Below are 6,972 nucleotides of genomic sequence, written 5' to 3'. Positions count from 1 at the left end.
GGAGTGTATCCATGGTTTTTCTCTTGGTTCTAAGCCCACACTATCTTGGTTACCAAGCTAGGTTAAGCATACACAACAAAGTCCTTCCCATTTGGCAGACTCGAAGTAGAGTGGGTTAATCTCTAGATAAAAGTGCTGTTGTTGAACATTTTGGGATGTCTGGTAATTGCTAGCTGAGCTCACATCTAACCAACAAACTTATTCTAAGATCAACTCTAATCAGTTAAATCATATGTGATGTATTTACTAAGCCTCAGGCTCTCATTATTCTTATGCATCACACTAATGATTATCATATGTAAAAGTAAGCAATCCACTAGAAAGTATTTTTGAATATTGGCATCTCCTTTCACTAATTTCATGACATAATGCAGAATAGGATACTGACATAATGGCTCAGTGGATACAAACATTTGTCTCTAAGTCTAGAGAGCCTAGTTTAAACACTTATCTATACATAGTGGAAGGTGAATTTTGACTTGTCCTTCCACCAAGGCATGTGTGCTCACATGCATATGCAACTAATAATACACATACTAAACAAATAAATACATAAACATAACAAAAATTACATGAGGCAAATAAATTGCTAATTGGAATCTTAAAAATGTTATTTAAGTTGAAATAATGTAGTATAGCTAGAACTGGTGATACGTGCATATAATTCTGGCATACTAGATGGAAACAGAGGAAGCATAACTCATATAGCTTGCGACACATGATAAGTTGTCTCAAAAAAAAATCAATGAAAGAAATGATACCCTTTATCTGTTTTGTTTGTTACAATATGCTACTGAAAATTCTTTCTTTATGTCATAAGTAATAACTACATAATAGTTACTCTGTGTAAAAATTTGCAATTCAATGCTAATGACTCTGTAGGATTTGAGATTAGCACATATAACTGGCAACATTTACTAGTAATCTTGCCTGGCATTAAAGGAGAAATTGTGTTGCTGGGCAGTGGTGGCGCACGCCTTTAATCCCAGCTCTTGGGAGGCATAGGCAGGTGGATTTCTGAGTTTGAGACTAGCCTGGTCTATAGAGTGAGTTCCAGGTACTACACAGAGAAACCCTGTCTTAAAAAACCTGAAAAAAAAAAAAAAAGGAGAAATTGTCGAAAACTTATGGGTTCTGGTTTCAGATCTTTAATACCCAGACATTTTTGTTATACAGCATCATGACTTTGTTTTTTCCTCTTTCCAACATGTTTCCTCTGCATAAACTGGTCTAGTACATCCCTAGAGCTTCTCTTCTTGTCCCCATTTTCAAATTTCCTGTTATTGCTTGACCCCTAAGGCTCCTAATTCTGTGTAGGACTCCTCCCAATGCTATGACCCTTTAACAGAGTTCCCCAAATTGTGGTGACCCCCAACCACAAAATTATTTTTTGTGGTACTCTATACTTTAACTTTGCTGCTACTATAATTATAATGCGAATATAATTGGAGATATAGGTTTGCCAAAGGGATTGTGATCTACGGGTTGAGAACTGCTGGTTTAGAGGTTTTGAAAACAGGCCTATGGATTTGCATAGCACGTTGTCTACTGAGCCATAGCTACAACCCTAACTTGCTCTCTTCTTTTGAAATTTTGATAATATAATATTCATCATACATAGCTTAGTATAGACAAAAATTATACCTCCTAAATGATCTGCATACAATATTTTTAGAATATGTATTTCTTAGCTAGTCTTTTGGTTTTGCACATTTGATTAAATTCAGTTTATATCTCTGTTATTATTTATCAAGGAAGATAATAAAATAGTAGAGGGCTCTGAGAGCTAATATTAAAATTGTTACTAACCTCATATTCCATCTTCATACAAGCATTTAGTATCATCAGCTGTCCTGGATCTTTATTCCACTCAGAAATACTTTAGTAACTATCCTTTGTAAGGTTGTCAAACAATGAAACAGAATAAGTAACTAGTTACAATGATGCCAGAAAGAGGGCTTTATGTCATTCCTGGCTATGACTAATGGATGAAATCACATCAGAATGGTTTTGCTGAGGGCTATATTGTGTTACAATAACAACTTCTGATGGACAGTTGTTCATCTGTCACTGCTTGCACATCCTTGAAGCCTGCATTTTTCCTGCTCCTCCTCTGTGTGTGAGTATTATGGTAGTGCAGCCTTTCATTTTCAGTTGGCAGAAAAATTTCAGTCATCTAGTAGCTAACATTTTTCTTTGAAGTCCAGTTTAGTTATACTCAGGGTAAAAAGAATAAAGACAATAATCAGTCAAACATAAATAGGGATATTTATTATTGAAGTCTGATGAAATTAAAAATGCAGTAAGTAAATGCACTAAAATAAAGCAAATACTGCTAAAGAAAATGGCTGATTTTATATATATATATATTATGACATCATTTCAAATATGATGTTAAATTTTAGTATATTAATAAATAGATATTTAAATGTATACATATATAATATTTAGTACTGGATATAGTGATTAATATATAAATATATATATTAAAATTTTAATTACATATAATTTAGATATTTTAATATTTTTATAGATATAGTAACATAAGTTTATAGAATAAATTGTCTTTTTTCAGTAAACAAAATAAATTATGCTCTCTACTCTTGAACTACATGATTACTGAGGGTGAACTGACATGTATAGTACTTCTTACCAACATAGCTTTAACTAAAAGGACATCACTGTTAATATTGGATTTACATGCAGTATCCAATAGTGTCAATATTTAACATCATTTTAGATTAAGATTTCAATGAGTATCTTTTATCTACATTTCTACTATGTTATGCTGAAAAATGTGTTTCTTTTATTTGCATAAAATTGTTTATAAAGAAATAATCAGATGCTCATTTTTAAAAGAACTAAATGCTGTATACAAATCATAATGAATAATAATTATTTCAGTCTGTTCCATAACCACACATCATGTTTTTAGAGCTAACTTAGTTGTGAAGTTTCTATATACATGCACACACGCACACACACACACACACACACACACACACACACACACACAAACATATACACATATATGCACACACACTTGGATATACATACATATATACATATGTATATCTATACACACACATATATATGTGATTCAAATTAAACCAAATATACAGAAGCCAAATGGATAAAGAAGATATAACCAAAATGAATAATGAAATATTTTCTTATTTCTTTCCAGTAAAACAATCTTTTCATGTTATTTTTTAAATAATAAATTTACTGGATATAATGAGTTTAAACAAGAAAAAAACCAAAAAGTATTTTAAAGTCACTGAAATCAATAATACATTCATTTCATACGTTTAAGTAGGTGTCTAGTGACATGACAACAACAACAAAAAACAAAAATTCAAATGTGTTGATGTGCTTTAAAAATTAAAACACAATTTACTGTGAGTTTAAATTTTTAAAAGTTACAATGAAAACAAAAAAATAATAAAAATATTTAAAGAAATTTGAATAGGGAACTATAACTATCTCAAAGAAAGAATGTTGTTTTATTTTCACTTTAATCTTATTTGAGAAAAACAAAAATCATACTACAATAAAACCAAGATATATAGATATACATAGATATAGATATGTAGATATGTAGATATATGTATATATGTATATATGTATATATGTAGATATGTAGATATGTAGATATATAGATATATAGATATATGGATATATAGATATATAGATATTTCTTTTACAAAACAGAAAACTACCTTACCACTTGCCCTCATCAGTCAAGTGCTATTTTTACCTGTAGAAAAATATTAAAGTTGTGTTCCAAGTAGCACAGATTAAAGGGTAGTTTTGTGACTGTACTCCTACCAAACTATTACAGCCAAGGCTAGAAACATACTCTATCGTCTCGGAATAACATGGACTATAATTCAGATCCATGATATAGTTATTACTCAAGCGAAAGTAAAAAACCAAAACCCCATCAAAGTCTGAGACAGAAGTCAAAGTCTTATGAGATTTTCAAATATTACAGCAATATTAAATGCAATTAAACATTAATGCAGTCCACACCCGAATTTAATGAGGCACATTCCAATTCTTATTTGTAGATTATTTGTGTTATCTTTGTAAAGTTAGGAAATTCTTAAACTTAAAATTTTATTTTGGTATGGGAACAAACGGAATCTGTATTAATATAATAATTGATAAAAGAAGCTAATTTTTTTTATATACTATTGATCTTAGGAAACTCAGGATACTGAGTTAAGATTTTTGCAAGCCAATAACTCTCACCTCTTTAGTGAAAAAAACAGTTTCTCTTTCACATGGAGACTAGTAGAGAAAACAACAACCAATCAATATTTAGCTTTGTGCTTTCCAGAGGTAATGGATATATCTACAAAACACTTGGACACCTAAGATTAAGGGAACATTGAAAGAGGGGACAGAAAGGTCATAAAACCATGAAAACCAGGGAGTTTGCTGTGAGATTTTGTCTCCTAGTAATATCATAACCCACACACATTGTCTCATCAACATGACTTCCCAAATGTGAGCTGAAGAAAGCATCAGTGAATATCCCATACTATATGGGATAAAACTCACAAGACCTCAAGTCTACATGAAAATCTACAGACCACAGAGAAAAGATGGGACTGAGAGGGACAGCCCTTCAATGGATGAGCACAATAGTTGATTAACCAGTACCAAAGGGTCAGCCTTGAAAATATCCATACTTTATATGGACTCTAATGATCACATTTGGGAGTATGTATGTATACACATGTATTTATATGTATGCAATAACACTTGAAGTAGTCCATGAGTTTGAAGAAGAGCAGGGACAGGAATATGGAAGAAGTTAGAGTTAAGAAAGGAAAACAAAATGTGTTGCAATTAATATACAATCTGATAATCAAACAAACAAAAAGGAAAACCTTACTGTGCTTAATGGGAAAAGGCATCAAAGTGGCAATTTAGAAAGTGTTATTTCTTAAAACAGCATTTTACATTAAAACCACACAATAACAATTAAATAAATAAATTGTAGACATTTTTCAAATGGCATATCTTAAAATTAGAAATTAATGAATCCCTGAAATGAAAAATAATTAACATAGCACTTACAGATTTCCCTTTACCAACTTCTAATTATTTCTCAATTTTGCTAATTTGATTCTTTTTTATTTGAAATATATTTAACTTATGCCTTCTGTAATCATGAGTCTAAAATATTAACTTCTATTTTATATTAATACAATTACATACTTTATACTAGTCAGTTTATTAGACTAGTTTTAGTTATTCCTTTAAAATTTTTGAATTTATCTCTCAATTGACTTAATTTTTAAGATCAGTATTTTTACTGAGGAAAACCAATGATATCCTGTATTCTTGTGTGTTTCCAAATGTTGCATACATATAGATACGTGAAAACAAGTTTTGTCTGGGTGCATATTACTGAGATTATTCTTTACATGGCCAGTCTGTTTTCCAAAATATTTCTGTTCTTCATTTGCTACAACCTTTATTTCCTCTCTCATGGTATTTGAAGAATTAAACTTAGCCACAAGGTCCTTCAATACTGTGGTTAGAACTTCCTTAAACTCCAACTTTTGCAAGACTTAGGTCAAAAACCCAATCTTCTTATATATTTTGTAGCTGTATAGCATTGTTCATACAACTCTACAGCCCAACACATAATTCTTAATATTTCAGTAACATTCATCAGAATAGCCTCAACAATTTCTATTACAAATTTTGATTACTTATGTAATTTTTAAGAAATTACATATTTCTGCATAGTTATATTCTTTTTAATTTTTATTTTATATTTTATTTACATTTCAGATGCCATCTCCTTTCCCCATTTCCCCTCCCTAGAAAAACCCTATCTCATGCCCACTTTTCCTTTTTGCTTTTATACATTTTTAAAAATATTAATCAAAGGCTTTATAAGTTTGGTAATGCTCAATCAGAAGTGTAACCCAATACCAAACCTAGATATATCAACTATCTTTGACTGGTGGAGACACGTGAACATCTGCCTCCATGCTCCACCCCCTCTCTTTCTCTCTCTCATCGCCTAGCTTCTCCTCTCCATCTTCTCCTCTCCTTACTCCATCTCTTCCTCTCGGTACTCCTTCCCCCTTAGCTCCTCCCACATATCACCCTTCCTGTTAAAATAAAACTTTTCTCTCAAAATACAGTTAAAGCATAATTATTCCTAATTGTACCAGTGAAGTACAAGATAGTCCTAATACCCAGTCCATCATTTTGTTAACCAGAACCTCTGTCATATATCCTAACTAAAACACTTAGTTTTGAACCTGGCTTTTTCTTGGCTTTAGAATGAATGTCAGCTGAAAACCATCCACTCAGCTCTTTTCTCTCAAAATAAATAGCCAGGATTGGCTATGAAACTATAGGTCTTCAACCCCGTCAGAAATCCAGAACAACTGAGTTAACTGAAATTATGGGAAGCACTAAGCATAGCTTCTAAAACTTAGCCAATTTATAGAGACCGCTGAACACCTGGAAAGCCCCTATACTACAGAACGTTGGAGCATCAAATCTTCAGCCTTCTGGCCCAGAGTCATCTGACAGACCTTAGTGATGCAGAATTATTAAGGGCTGATTACTCTGTCTAGGCTGATATAATCAGTCGACTATTCTGCAAGAGTGTCCTTTTTCTGGACAGTATTTTGTCTGTAGACGGAAAGAGGCAATTCTTGCCTAGTGGCTGTCTCACCACAACTGGAGTAACTCCAAGGATGCACAATTTCTTCTTAGAATCCAAGACAGAAAGCTGTCAGAAGCAGACAGGTCTCTAATCAAAATGAACATTAATATAGAAATATTTGTAACTCCAATTCTATGGACTTCTGATGTTTTGAAAACCAACTATCCATGTAAGGTAACCTGGACTATTGTATGTTAACTCCTCTCAGCTATTTCTAAATAAAATATGGAAAACACCCTAACAATAAACTCAAAGCCATGAATTTG

Source organism: Arvicanthis niloticus, chromosome 12 (genome assembly GCF_011762505.2).
Source record: "Arvicanthis niloticus isolate mArvNil1 chromosome 12, mArvNil1.pat.X, whole genome shotgun sequence".
In the NCBI taxonomy this organism is placed as follows: Eukaryota; Metazoa; Chordata; class Mammalia; order Rodentia; family Muridae; genus Arvicanthis; species Arvicanthis niloticus.
The sequence above is the reverse complement of the archived record's forward strand: the minus strand, read 5'-3'. Positions refer to the sequence as shown.